Here is a 14,501-nt window from a genome sequence, read left to right as displayed (position 1 = left end):
TAAAGCTGACCAGCTGCACTATACTTTTTATTTTAATTGTGTAAAATTGTTTAAGCAGAAATTTATATTTCTATTTTTCTTTCAAAAAATGTGTTAAAAAAAAACAGCAGGATTTTATTTTTCACTTTTATATTTCTATTTTCATTCAAACAATGTGAAAAAGCAGGATTTTATATATATTTGCTTCATTCAAAAATTGTGTAAAAAGAGTTAACTGCTGTGGTGGTATGTTTTAATAAGGTTACCAATAAGTAAAAGATATTTAATAGTAGTCTATTTTTTTCATTACTGTACCGAAAAAAAAAACGAACCGTGACTTGTGTACCGAGGTACGTACCGAACCGAGATTTTTGTGTACCGTTACACCCCTAGTGTTCACGTGCTTTCGCTGGTCTTGTGCACAAGCATGCACACGTGAGCACAGAGTACAGAGAGGCAATTAGAGCTACAGGCTACAATGAGGCTAAAAACAGAGTTCAATTATGTGTTTTTGAACGTTTGAATCTGGGCCGCCGTAAGCCTCCATTAGGTGGAGTTGTGCTGCTACCCCCTCTCCCCTTGGATCTCCGGAAGAGATGTGAAGACTCTAAAACTTCACCTGAGCCTCCCTTGGCATATGAGTGAGTAGATAATGGCTGAATTTTCATTTTTGGGTGCACTATCCCTTTGAGGCCTTATATTAAGAAAACTTATTTTAAGACTTTTTAAGGAGCTGCAGACACCCTGCTGTTTTGAGCTGAACTTTTGTCAGATGCCCTGTTTTCATTAATTCCTGTTGCTTGCTTTGAAAGCTCCATGATGGACAAGAAGTGGCTAATTTGTAAATTTAAAATGAGAAGTTATTATACAACACCTCCTAATTTCACTACAAAAAAAAACATATAAGGTAGCAGCTGGCTGGATGGAGATCCCCAGGCAGCTACAAGTTTCTGATTACCTTACCAATGGATACTGCAAAATAAAGTACATGTGTCCTGTTTATAAGTACGAACATGGAAAGACAGCAAGTACTTGTCCATGTTTTAAGTGGTTACATCTCCAGTCCAGTGCACAGGTAATAAGAAGCCTACAAGGTTTGTTTACATGACGTAACAGATGTGCATATTTAATGGCTTTCATGTGGACAGAGAGCGACGCTCGCTTGCTGTTAGAACATAGTGTTAAATTCATATGAGGCATGCATATCACATAAACAGATTTTTAAACAGCAGAGGAGGTGAACAGCCAGGGCATGAAAATATGAAGTATTTTTTTTAAAAATAATCAAAATTGATTAAAATAAGTTACTTAGTTGAAGTAATCTAATCAGATATGTTATAAAATACAATTTAGGGCATGTTTCAATAGTCTGTAGTGGGATACTTGTTAAAAGTAATCATTCCAAAACTGATCAAAAGTCACTCATTGTCATTTAATATCTTAACTATACTGTCTGCCTGTAAAAGTTGACTTTTAGGCGACACTGTATTAATGTTGTGTAGCCTCTAAACAATCTGAATAATTAGTGCTGCATGCTGAGGTGTGGTATTCATATTTATGGAAGAGATCATACGAATGAATTAAAACAATTGAGCAACAATCTCTATATTTCATCGCCACTGATTTAGCATTTCTCATTATGTTTGACACCATGCTGTCGCACACAAAAATTGCATTGACTGGTTTCCTTTATGTAAGAAGCAATATCTATGCAAAGAGCTGTTTTATCAAGTGTTACTGCGGTTGCTATAGAGTACCACCCTTTAATCTTCTGTAGTTAAAAGAAGTGAAAAGAATAAAAAGCCAGTCTAATATCTTTCCTGAAAAAAAAAAACGGAGGAAAAAAAAAAGATCAAAACCCCGTAGCAAAACCCATACTTAGTGCAGGGCAGCTTTGGTGTGTCTCTTTTCACACTGTTGTGAATAATAACATTTCTTTGTTGGGGATTATAGGTCCTTGCTACAGGGTGTTCCAAATAATTTTGCTTGTGACAGCCTGAAATGGCTTTCAGTTTGTCAAATAACTGCAGAGTTGCTGTCTAAGTCATGCAGTGAACATTCGAAGATCACTTTCCTCAACACTGCGAGGCGGCTGCGTTAAGAGAGCCCCAACACAAACTAGCTTTTCATTTCTGTTATCATACTCCAACAGTATGGGGATCTCACTAGAGATTTGTGTGGTACAAGTTGTATTCTAGATGATATGCAGTAATCAGGCCCTTTGAGTCTCCTTCTGTCTCTCTCCCTCTCTGACTCTCTCTCCAGTCTGTCTCTCCCTCTTTCCCCTGCCCTCACTAAAGCTGGTGAGCACTCAAGTTTTGCAGTGTTTTAGCATTACATCATTCCACATGGCACACTATTAAGCTTTTGGGAACTGGGAAGACAGCCCAAGCCTTCAGATTTGTCATAGCATTGAGCTCCATTGTTGCACTGAACAGATGAATCGCATGCTGACCAAACCGGCACTAAGCTAGGGGAAATAATTAATGCACAGTCCTCTTTTTTCTCTCTAATACAGCACATGGACAAGTGGTGACACTGCGACTAGTTGTCAGATTTTGTCCCGTTTGTGTCAACACTGGGGACACATATTTATTCTGCAAGGGGCATGGCCTCCATCCATCTATCCCTCCATCTGCCCATATGATATTCCATCCAGGTACGATGTCATGGCGACGCTTAGTTATGCAGTGGAATTTATTGTCTGCACTGCGGCAGATTACCATTGCTTAACATGCCACACAGGAGACTTAAAGAGGCAGCACCTTTCACAGTGTTGCATCCTGCTGGCAACTATGTTGGAAAGCCTGAGGCATGCTGGGAAGCCTGGTCTTTATGCATGGTTTCCTATGCTGTGAAGGACAGACGGCTTACAGTACAGTGCAAGAGAAGAGAAGAGAAGAGAAGAGAAGGAGACTGAATATATTAAAAATGTAATATTCAACCTGATAATATATTTATATTTTTATTTTTATTTTGTTTGTGTTTTTTATTTTTGCTTCTAGTTTTTAGTGCTTTTATTTTATTACTTTTTCAAAGCCTGTATGTGATGCTACATTGCATACACTGACCTAATAACTTGAGTCTACTTTACCATGGGGCTATGTGATATGGCCTATAATACTATTGGAAAAATTTAGGCTATATCATGATACAAAATATATATTGTGATATTTTTAAATCTCCTCTATAGACTACTTAAATACAAAAATACTGAATTAACAACTGATACAATAAGTTAAAGTGGTGTAATAATAAATCTAAATAAAGTACTGTCATAATTAAATAAATCAAATTACTGAAGCACCCAGCTTGTCTCAGGCTGGAGGTGTTGAACTTGAAGCTGTTAGCAGAAACTTAAACTGTCACAGCAACACCTTTAAACGTGAGGGAGGGTGGAGCAACATAGACAAAAATTCATATCTCGGTATTTACAGGCTGACTGGTGATACACAATATATATCTTGGTGTTTTCTACAAAATGGGCTACATGATTTCAGTTGCAAATCAAAGCCACATCTGAGATGTCACACGCACTTTTATAAAAACAGACTGTAATCAAAATAAAATGCAAAGACAGGTATTTTATTTCCCTGTTTGAAAATATGCAGCTGCACAACATGTAAATAAATTATATAAAATAAATAGCAGGGCTGTATGTTAACTTTTTGCACATAGCACTGGAGCTACAGAGGTTTAAAGGTTTGCAGCACAGGACAAAAAAAGTCTTTGTGGCCGGAGTTAAAAAGTAATTTTCCATGTCCTTTCAAATGAATCGATGCTGGAAAATGATTTAAATTTTTTTATTTAAGAGGTTTAAAGGTTTGCAGCACAGGACACAAAACTATGACATGAGTAAAAAAGTATCAAGTAGGCCTAAATCCATTGCAGTTTGAAACAACTAAAAATCTTTTCTCTAAAAAGTAATTTTCCATGTCCTTTCAAATGAATCGATGCTGGAAAATGATTTAAATTTTTTTATTTATTTAGACTATTAATCTTATTTATGCACATAGCATCAACAGAGAGGCCGAGGGAGGGAAGGAGCAAGAGACACTTTGTCTGTGTTATATATGTATATATATATTTTATATGAAACGTCTGTGTTGTTGCTGCATTTTTTTAAACACATCACCTGCATCCAGGCACTGTCTCCACGTCACACAATAGACTACAACTACCAAAAAGAACGGCGACATGTTATGATCCACCTCCCACACAAACTAGCAGCGCAGCGCTGGATTGCAAGTGTAATTTCATCTGTAATTTCATCTCACAGACTGATTTAGCGTAGCATGTGCAACATATAGACCGATGTCGCACTGTAGATTAATTAACAGACAGATTAAACAGAGGAGCAGCTCTGTGTCTCTCTGAGTGTTGCTGGAGAACCTGTGAGTGAGTGAGTTGGGCGGAGCTGTGTGGAGAGTGTTAGAGAGGAAAGATGCAAGCCGGTACGCGTTATGTGACGCAACTTCACCCTATACTGATAGAGCGCTGTTGTCTAAATCTATATCTTTCTTGAAAATCTATCAATATATCGTACATAGTTGTTATATCGCCCAGCCCTAACATGAGGATTAATTCCGTGTTAGCAGGAAACAAACTAACAGCTCTCCAGTTCATATATTAATAATATTTGTCACACTGGTGCTCCATGGTTGCAAAATGCAACAAAATAGTTGCAATCTGGAGCCCTGTAAATATAAAAACACACAACTCGCCTCGTACTATCGCCCATGACAGAGCGGTCTGATGTATGTTTGTACCTGTAGCTTAAAAAAATGACATGATAACTAATATTTGATGTTCACGATATAGTCACTTTAAATCTCACGTGGAACAAGCCGCGAAACATTGAGTAAAATTAATTTGTCACCCACCCCTACTTTGCCATTTTCATGAAAATGAAAATTTGGAATATGCAAATATAATATGCAAATGCCAGCTCACATGCCAAACTCCTGAGACAATTTTTCCCTAAAGCACTTTCACTTACTAAAATGTGACGTGCTCAAGGGCAGACAGGGGAAACATTAAGTTATGTAATGATCAGGTATACAACCCCACTGTCTATAAGGTCAGTATCTTTTATTTAATTCCCCCAAAACAGCCTTCTTATCAGATAACTTGATACATTTTAGTATTCCATCCAACTCCATTCAGTAACAAAATACAGATTCAACCTAAATAATTCAACACCACTGCACGTCAAACAGGGGTATCAGGCATGAGCCTCAGGATGAATTTGAAGGGAAAGTTCTTTACCAAGCTAAAGGCTATGTAACAAAAGACTTAGGCTACTCTGAGTACAAGAGAGTTTCCTGCAAAAAAAAAAAAAAAGAAAAAAGTGTGTAGTAAGATGAGAATTAATCTTTTGAAGTTGTTATCTGCATGCATATGCTATGAGATTCAGATACCAGGCTATAGGAGGATAAGAAAGGTTCAGCTTTTGTCCACCGTGGGCAATCCTCCTGGCAATATGGCTGCTGTGTGGGTTTTGCCCATGCGATGCTGATTGCCTGGGGTTAAGCAAGAAACAAAATGTTCTAAAAATTGATTAAGTCAACCCTGGTGTGCCTCTGTTCAGATCCCATCTGTAGGTAGTCACAGACTATTGCCTACAGCTGAAACACTGTAGCAGGAGTGTTCAGTTTTGCAATATCACTCCACTGTATTTGCACATTTGTTATTGCTTTAGAACTTCCTTGTCGTGTTCACATAACTGTCATTTCATCACTATGCATATCTAGAGTTACGTATCTATTGTCTTACATGATTTAAAGTAGGTTCAACCTAACTGTCTTTCTGTGTGGGAATTTGATTCAAGGACACACGACTGTAAGGTACATATGAAAGATTTAAAAGTGATTTAAAGATTAAAGTAATCCATTAAGTTTTTACATGAATGAATTTCCTTTTTGTTAAGCCCCTTTTACACTGCCAGATTTTCTGCGAATGTTGGGCCGTTTTGCCGGCCAGCTGCGAGCGTTTATACACACAGAGGCGGAATGGCGAGTTGATCCGAGACGCCCAATTTTCCGCCTCGTAGGGTTGTTACATTGGCAGAACCCTTTTAGTTTAAACAGACCGAGGCGGCCTTCCGCAACGGGAAGGGCTGTTGAAGACTTGTGGGAGGAGCTGTTAATGACGTCGCATGTGCGAGCCACTGGCGGTGGATAAACAGGAAACAGCTGATAGCAGGAATTAGTGAGCAGCTAGTAGCAAGAGGGAAACGCAAACCTGACAGACACTGTAAAGATGAGCAACTGGGGAGACAAGGCATTGCGCACCCGCAAACGAAGAGGCCATTAACCATCAGATGACGGGGATGGTGAAGAACGGGCCGATTTACGAGAGAATCGCCGCCTGACTAGCCACGGCTTCCCTCCCACGTCACTGTTTATGTCACACACTGACTCACACGTTTTGTTACTTGCTCACACCCCCATTGCCCCGAAAAAGGCACATTCTGTATAAACAAAAGTAGGTAGTAGGCATTTTGTCACACTCCCCGATTTTGTTTTTATACTGCCAATGCTGAAAAAAGACTGATTGGGCTTTCCTGCAAATTTGCACAATTCCTATCTAAAAAGGGCCTTAGTCTAATCACTCATGTCTGGCGGGACTTTCCCTAGGGGAAATCCACCTTTTTTTTTACTATAAACAGAGGAGGAAGAGGATCAGGTAGCATAAAAGCAGTTTTGGCCACTACAGCACCAGCTTTTACACCTATTACAACACTCATCATCAAAGCAGAGTCTCTGGGAAGTGATGCACACAAACACAACATGCTGGTACCTAAGATGATGCCAGAAAAAACCCCACTTAACTGCAGTATGTTTTCTGACAAAGATGACTGACACAAGATATGCTCATCTGAAGCCAAACAATCAACAGGTCAGTCAGTTTGTCAATGAGTCAAATAGCTGTTTCACCATATATTACTTTAAGTTCATTTGGTGTTATAGTTATGGCATCTCCCTGCAAATATATCGGTTACAATCAAGACTGAGCTAAAGCAGCAAAGCAGATAACATTAGGTTTATAAAATGTTCTTTCTTGTAATGAGCAACATTACTTCTCTAATTATATTTGTTAGAAACCAATCTATGAAAAATATTGTATTTTCTGGTTTCATTAGGACCACATTTAACATCTTCTGTTCATATCATTCAATAGCAAAAACTCAATATAGCCAAACTATAATATTTCTCTTCTTTTTTCTGTTGTGGTTGAGGCTCTATGTGCCTTAAATTCACCGTTCACCCATAAATGAAAGTTGCATATTGTTCCTCTTACCTGAGGTGCTATTTATCATTTGAGGTTGTTTTGGTGTAAACTGCCAAACGTTGGAAATACTGGCGGTAGAGATGTCTGCCTTCTCTTGAATATAATGGTGTTTAAAGGACCGAAATAATACATTTGAAAAACTCAACAGCAATGCCTCTTTACAGAACTCAAGACCGGGTTACTAAAGACAATCCAAAGACCTTGATGTGGGTAGTTTAACGTAGGATTCAGGTTCCAACCGTATCATCGCCCAGGAGGAAAGGCCTGTGACAGCGCCAGATGTAAACATTAATGGCGGCCTCGCTGGCTGAGCTGTAACATTACCTAGCAGTATCAAACTGCATGCTTCCCTCTGCACTGTGATACAGTTGCTAGGTGTAGTTTGGCAGAAAAAAAAAAAAAACAAAAGTTCCTACTAGGGTTGTAATCAACCAAAGAAAATCTTGGTTGACTGAAATTCTACCTACTCAATCGATTCCTCAATGGGGGGAAAAATCTGCTGATCTGATTGACCAAATTGCCACAGTGCACTGAGTGCACCAAACCTGGTGGCATTTTGTGTCCACCAAAGCGTTTTTTTCCCTGTCAGGACTGGGCATGAAGTCCTGCCCAGGGCCAGTTAACTTTCTGTCCAGGCAATGCCCTGAGTGAAATACAAATGTTATGCCCAGTGTAATAATGTCCAAAAATAAACTGTGCACACTTAACTTTTTTCCACCTCAATTGCGTGCGCTGGTCTGTCTCACCACAAAATCTTGAACAGGACTGATGAGAAAAATCTGACACATTGGACCCTACTGAAACTAACACTGGGGTTGCCAATATATCACTGTACCATTGCATCCAAGAGAGAGGCTTACTACTTTGCTACGCTGAGCTCATCACTGTCACCAGCCGCTCCATCACAGTGGATAAGGGGCGAGACAAACACAGCATAGACCAACCGACACAGAAAACAAATACAAGTGCTAAACAACTACAGCGTTCATTTTTCAGCTGGATAAAGAAACGCTTCAGGAGACACATGGCCTTATTTAAGTAACACCAGCAATTGTCCAACCAATAAGAGTTTGGTTGGATAAGAGTAAAACAACCAAACAACTGACCAACAGATGGATTATTCTGAGTAACCGGGTCATGATTTCTGAATTCCGTTAAGTATATAAGTGGGGGTTTTTTTTCACACTCTGAACAGCACAAGCCGAGTACCATCTAGTTCCATTATTTTTTGAGAGAAGGCAGACATCTCTACAGCCAACATCTCCAACACTCTGCAACTCACACCAAAACCATCTATTAAGATAAACAGCACTACAGGTAACAGGAAAAATATGTATTTTTGATTTTGGGGTGAACTGTCCCTTTAAAGCAGTCCAGCACATTTCACAGGAAACTGTATCTGAACACAGACAGAATAAACAAGTAGAAGCAACATACAGAATGAAACAATAACTTTTTGACTTAACCAGTTTTCACTGTGATTATCTCATATTATTTTGACAATAACATGTTATGGATATAGTGGGGTAAACATAAGATTTAACATTGTATTTTTCCTCTATATTCTTATTCTATCGTGGCCGTAAGAGCTCAGCACACTGCAACTGAAGAACACAAACATTTCCTCCAATTTGACAATACATATGCAGCTTGAACAGACAAACCGCAGATACAGAAAGTAGAAGAAAGTATAGATTGGTATGTTTATTTGAGCTAGTATCCTGCACCATATAGTGCCCAGCCTGTGTGAGCCAACAACACACTCGACAGCGACAATAACTAGGAATGTAGAAATGCAGCAAGCCATATACTACATGTGCTGTGCCAGTTACTTAAAACTTTGAATCAATTACTCATTACAAATTTCTCATTGAAAAGAAGCACTTTAATAGTAAGTCAACAGCAGGAAAAATGAGCAATTACTTCTTACTTTCCTTTTGTTGCTCAGCTCAGCTCTGTCAAAGCTGCCTTCAAACAACTCCAAAGGCTCCACACCCACACATCACACCTTCTGTATTTAACACTTGTGGAAATGTAAAACAAGACAGTGTGGTTCAACAAGCAGCCGACCTACAGTTAGACCATTTTTGCAGGCCATTATCACCTAGCTCAACAGCACTCTAGAAATACCATCTTTACGACAAAGCTGCGGGGTTCAAACAACTTCCAACAATAAAGAACACCCAGGTGACTCCTAAATGCAGGTTTACCGGTGGCTATTATTATCAAGCCAGCTGAGAAGACGCAACATGCAGTGTAATTAAGGCAATTTTGGGGTCACTGGGAGTCAGATTGTGCCTCTTTTGGTTGAGGCTAGCTGCATCCCCACACCTCCGTCTCTTGAGCCAAGTCAAAACATCCTAGACTAGTCTCTCAACCAAATAAGCAGCAATACTCACGTTACTGTAACACTCAGTGCTGTGTTGTTGCCCAACTGCTAACTCATAATAAAACTCTTGGACCAGACTGGTGACACACATTAGTTTACAGGAGTTACCATTGCGTATTTGTATTCATGGCCATCGTCAACATTAAGGGTGTGCCATTATAATCTCATTTACGATAATACTGGTATGATTTTCAATATCATATGAAAATAAATAGGGATGCACCGAATATTCGGTAACAGAATATATTCGGCCGAATATTGCAAAAAAACACACATTCGGTCTTCGGTGGAATAAGTGAAAAGCAAGGCTGAATAATAGCGGCGTGTTTTGATAACGCAATCAAACTGCGTGCGGTGACGGACGGAGTAAAATGTCGGCAGTGTGGCAATATTTTATCCCACCGGTTGTGGGTTGAACGGGGGTCACAGACACGGACAGGAATACGTATTCCTGTTAAATACGGCGGCCATCGGCTTACCAGCGACGGAAAAGTCCAGCTCCAGGTGAATAACTTGTTGTCATGACTGCCCAAAAGTACCTGAACAGCCGAGCCATGGCGGCACACAGTACGCGGCATATCAGAGGAGAAACGAGCCATTCACATTTCTCTCTTTGTGGCAGGTAACGGTCCACAAACCTCACCGCACTTTAGGGACTGTTCTTTAGTTATGAAGGGACTGTTCTTTACTTATGAAGGGACTTGTCAGGGGAGGAGGGTGGCTGGTTGATTTTTATTTTATTTATTTATTTTATTTTGATCCCCCTATGTTAATCACTTATTGATGCTGTTTTTGAAGTATGAATAAGTCAATAAGTAATTTATTCCATTGAAATATCATTGATGTATTATAGAAAAGTGATTTATCTTTTTATAAATGACAAAAGGCACATCTGCCTCATTTTTGCTGTGGTATCCTGATACTACTCAGAACCGTGATACTTTCACTGGTATCATACCGTGGGTCCAAATTTTGGTACCGTGACAACACTAATCTGGAGGGGGTTCATCGCAAAAACTAATGAAAAACTAAAGAACGTATTCAGTATTCGGTATTCGGCCAAGCGTTTAATATTATTCAGCTTTGGCTACAAATTTTCATTTTGGTGCATCCCTAAAAATAAATACTGTGATTCTTGCGATATTTTGAATATCGCAAGAATCACAATATTTATTTTGCACCAAAATGACATTGTGATGTCCTGAATGTTTTATGAACAGCCCCAGACTTCTCAGCCTCTTTTAGTGAGCTATCACTCAGAGGGAACTCTCTGTGTCGTCAAGTGATTTTGTCATAAACCTTTGGTAATATAAACCTATGTGATGTTATCGTAGCTTAACAGCCTGTTGCAGGTTACAGCGTGACGATTAGAGGAGAAATGGCAGAGGGGGAAATTACATGTTTATTTATATATATAAAGATCCCAGGGTACATTTTTGTATTTGGGAACTGTTTAAATGTGTAAGTTGTGGTAGATCTTATTTTGTTGAACTTTTAATATTGTATACATAATGTGAAATCATGAAAAACTATGTCACTTATTTAGTTGCAGTTCTGTTTTCCTAAATTAATATTACATTTTTTTTATTTTATTTTATTTTTTTATTTACTAATGTGTCATATCGTCAAGAGTATTGTTGTCGCAATATTACCCTGAAATATCGTGATATTATTTCAGGGCTACCCCTAGTCAACACCTAAATAAATATGTACAAAAGTATAACATTAAGCATATATAACATATTTTCCCACCTGCAATAGCACAACTTTGTAATATTCTCCACCCATTCTCTTGTTAACTGCTCTATAGGTTTTTATTTAATCTTAATTTTAGAAGGGTACCCTGGTACCAGTTTATCTATTATTAAGCTGGCTGGGTATTACAAAAGGCCTAGCTTAATTAACTATTTTCTTATATCTAGCCTAATTATTCTCAAGCTAACATCTTAAACTCTACTCTTACTGTACGTCTACTAGCAATACATTTAACTTTTACAGTCTGAAATAAATGAAACACAGTTTATAGGTCACAATAAAAGCCATGAAACAACACTGAATAAACAACCGTGGATGCTCCACATTCGTTAGCTAACGTTAGACATATTATGCTAACCGTTAACACTGTCAGTAGCCTGTGAATTGCTTATTGTAATTGCTAATGCTAGTCATTTATGCTAATCGCTACCACTAGTCATTTATGCTAATAGCTAGCGCTACTCGGTTATGTTAATCGCTAACCCGCGACCTGCTAATGCTAACTGTTAGTCCTTCCAGTACATACACATATCCCAGCCTGCCATGAAAACTGTTTACAGTTCTCTTACCTGTACAGTTACAAAACTGTGACAGCAGTCAACAACACGGCGTTTACTCAGCAGACATCCGCTCTGCTGTCGCTCTTGACAGTGAACACGGTTGTAACCATTGTGGTTAAACTCACAGCGCCCCCTGCTGACCTTTCTTCAGCACAGACCGGCTTGGGTCCGTGTTTACTTCCTGTCAGCTGGTGTCATTCACAGAAACAAAACATGGAAACAGGAAACGGTCCCATGTAGACCTTTTAATTTAGATACCTAAGTTTTTAAATTTTGGACGGCCTCTGGTGCTGCCGCAGGCACATAAAATGGAGATATTTAATGTAGAAATGGCGGGAACATTAACATTAGTGTTTTCTAAGCCGGTCTTCACGCTACACTGGAAAGTTCACCACCATTGCATCGTGGTGTGTAGTGGTTACCCCTTAACACAGTTAACAACAGGTGACAAAAAGCAGGTATTGTTGGGAAGGTTACTTTTAAGATTACAGAATACTAGTTACCCTATTTTAAGTGTAATAAGTAATGCAACTATTTTATTTACGACATCAAAGTGATGCAACTTATTACATTTGATAACTTTTTGATTACTTTTCTTATGAGACTGATTGCGATAACTAACGTATAGAGGTTTCGTCGGGTTTGACAAAAAGCATTTCAATGTTGACAGCATTTTCAGTAGTGTAGTTTAAAGTAGTGTTAGAGCCTTTTCTGATTTCAGAGTAAAATATTGTTGAATTTTGAGCCCTAAGGCGTTATGTCTGATGACATGGCCACCCGCCTTGACATGTTCATCTGGTCGCAACCAGGCAACTGCAGACCCAGGTCGTTTTGAGTAATGCACAGTGATACCCAGTGATAGCAGTGTCGGCAGCCGGAATCGGGCCAGCTGATTCAGCCCGATTCTTAGGCGTCATTCGTGCCAAGTCTCAGCTGAGTCAGGCAACCAGATGCAGCCTGGCTAATTTCATCCAGTGTCAGCAGCCGCAATCAGGCCAGGTGATTCGGCCTGATTCTAGGGCATCATTCATACCCAGTCTCAGCCAAATCAGGGAGCTGGACCCAGCATGGCTAATTTCATCCAGTGTGCTGAGTTTGGGCCGATTCTGGGCCAGGTCATTTTGGCTACCAGGGTTTGAGCTGTAAGTCTAAACAAAACAAATCAAAAGCAATGTTCAAAATTTGAGTGCACATTGCCAAATAAATGGAGCTTGCTTGGACGTAGAGACAGCTCCTTGTCAGCCATCCAACACTGGATGGTGCTGCATTTAAATCTGTCCCAAAGGCTTTGCTGTCCTAGGTTGTCTGGATATGAAAAGATTTATTACATATTTTTCTTAGTACATTTATTTTGTAATTTAATTACCTAACTCCATCACATGTAACTTCCCAATACCAGATATAAACATTTAAAATTGATGAGCATGCTAGCAATTAGAAGGCTGACCCTGAGTGTAAAGCCAATGTCTTAATATCTAAAATAAGCATTCTAGTTTCTGCTCGTTGAGGTGAGGTAGACATATTTATCAGTGTTTGTGTGCCCTGGAAACTTCCATTGTGTTGTGTTGGTCTAGCAGCACTTCTGTGTTTGTGTTTCCTGCTTCGTCTCTCTAACGGTTTCACTACATTTCCATAATATTCTCACCCTGCATCCCTCAGACCTCCAACATGGCTGCACAAACCTGACCCAACGCCTGCAGAGCAGTGGACATTTGTTGGCTCTTCATCCATTCCAAGGCTCTCCATTATGGCTCCGGATGACAGATGTAGATACGGCGGTGTTCTCCCCCCAGGCTGTAAAGCACGAGGCCTAACCTTCCTCACAGCAGAAGTAATGGTCCACACCTTTAATTGTCGTGGGCTGTTCATCTTCACTAACAATAGCAGTAAGCAATGGGTCTGGGAAAGAAAAGCAGTCGTGTCTGACAAAGGAAGTGATTTAGTTCTGGAGGCAATTCGTAAGCGGGCATTGCAGGAGCAGCAGTAATGTGCCGAGAGAAAGATCATATGGGGTAAGAGGCGTAGCAGACACAATAGTAGCACACAAGCAACGCTGGATTTTTTTCCCCTTCCATTGCAAAGATTTATCTGAAAATAAGAGGCAGTAAAATGTATATTGTGTGTGTCCTTCAAGGTAGCCAGAGCTTGTGTTATTGAAGTGGACATGATGCTCTCTGAATTATGGATGTTGCGAAGGCTTAGAAAGTGAGTTGGACAAGAGCAACTTTATCGTCACGGCTGTATCAGTCAGAAAACAAACAACACATCTCATTTAAAGACTTGGTCTGTTTGTGTAGGTGATCTTCAGGGTTTTGATGCCCCCTCATTATCCCATTTGATGTCAAAACATCATTTGATGCTCAACTTTCAAAAGTCTGTTTTTAGCTCGGTATTTCTTTTATTCCGCCCAGCCTTCAAAAGAGGCAAAACTGCTGCGGAAAAGATGTGTCACTGATGGGTCACTAGTTTACTGTCAGTATTAGACGCGTAAAATAAGGAATAGACAAGTGTTGTTACCAAATTAA

At 39.5% G+C, this 14,501-nt stretch overlaps 1 long non-coding RNA gene across 2 annotated transcripts in view; it reads right to left on the bottom strand.

The window, feature by feature from the left end:
- LOC117261430 (uncharacterized) overlaps window positions 1–12,097 on the bottom strand; it is an 89,133-nt gene extending 77,036 nt beyond the window's left edge. For both annotated transcript variants that reach the window (XR_004502033.2, XR_004502032.2), the window contains exon 1: window positions 11,986–12,097. This is a non-coding gene — a long non-coding RNA (uncharacterized LOC117261430). The remainder of the gene's footprint in view (window positions 1–11,985) is intronic.
- Between the last annotated feature and the right edge of the window lie 2,404 nt (window positions 12,098–14,501).

Source organism: Epinephelus lanceolatus, chromosome 7 (genome assembly GCF_041903045.1).
Source record: "Epinephelus lanceolatus isolate andai-2023 chromosome 7, ASM4190304v1, whole genome shotgun sequence".
Taxonomy (NCBI): domain Eukaryota; kingdom Metazoa; phylum Chordata; class Actinopteri; order Perciformes; family Serranidae; genus Epinephelus; species Epinephelus lanceolatus.
The sequence above is the reverse complement of the archived record's forward strand: the minus strand, read 5'-3'. Positions and strand labels throughout refer to the sequence as shown.